Here is a 781-nt window from a genome sequence, read left to right as displayed (position 1 = left end):
ATTGACGTTGTGAAAGACTTTATTTTGTTGGGATCCACTATCAACACTCATAAAAGCAGCAGTCAAGAAATCAAATGACATATTGCAATAGCAAACCTGCTACATAAGACCTCTTAAAGAGTTTAAGAGCTCTCTCTCTCCAGTCCTCGCTTCCAAGATAACAAAGAAAAAGAGAAACAAAGGTTGTGCCAAAAAGACCCACGGCTACGTGCAGCCTGTTGCTGCAAAATGCGCCGCGTGCCCAAAGACAAGATCATTAAGAAGTTCGTAATTGGAAGCCGTCAGGGATATTTCAGAAGCGAGTGTCTTTGACGCATACGTGCTTCCCAAGCTGTACGTGAAACGACATGATTGTGTGCGCTGTGCCATTTCCAGCAAGCTGGTCAGGAACCGCTCTTGTGAAGCTTGGAAGGACCGAACACCCCCACCCCGATTTAGACCTGTAGGTGCTGCCCCACGACCGCCACCAAAGCCCATGTAAAGAATAAAGCCCTTAAAGGCTGAAGAAAAAGTAACCTGCAAGAAAATAAAATAAAAATTACAAATAAATAAAGTTTTAAAAGCAAAAATGTCAGTTTGAGGACTAAGGTGTGCCTGACCCAAGCCATGGTATTTTTAATCACCTCATATGCATGTAAAAATTGGACAACGAATAAAGAAGACCTTAGAAGATTTAATATATTTGTATTAGTGAAAGTACCATGGTATAGCAAAATAAACAAATGTGTCTTGGAAGAAGTGCAGCCAGAATGTTCCTTAGAAGTGAGGATGGTCAGACTTC

At 41.5% G+C, this 781-nt stretch overlaps 1 pseudogene; it reads left to right on the top strand.

Moving 5' to 3' along the window:
- Positions 1 to 481, top strand: part of LOC102828914 — a 41,130-nt pseudogene extending 40,649 nt beyond the window's left edge.
- Positions 482 to 781: the final 300 nt, after the last annotated feature.

Source organism: Chrysochloris asiatica, unplaced genomic scaffold (assembly GCF_000296735.1).
Source record: "Chrysochloris asiatica unplaced genomic scaffold, ChrAsi1.0 scaffold00387, whole genome shotgun sequence".
NCBI classification, from domain to species: domain Eukaryota; kingdom Metazoa; phylum Chordata; class Mammalia; order Afrosoricida; family Chrysochloridae; genus Chrysochloris; species Chrysochloris asiatica.
Note: the sequence above shows the minus strand (reverse complement) of the source record. Positions and strands in the feature narration are given on the sequence as shown.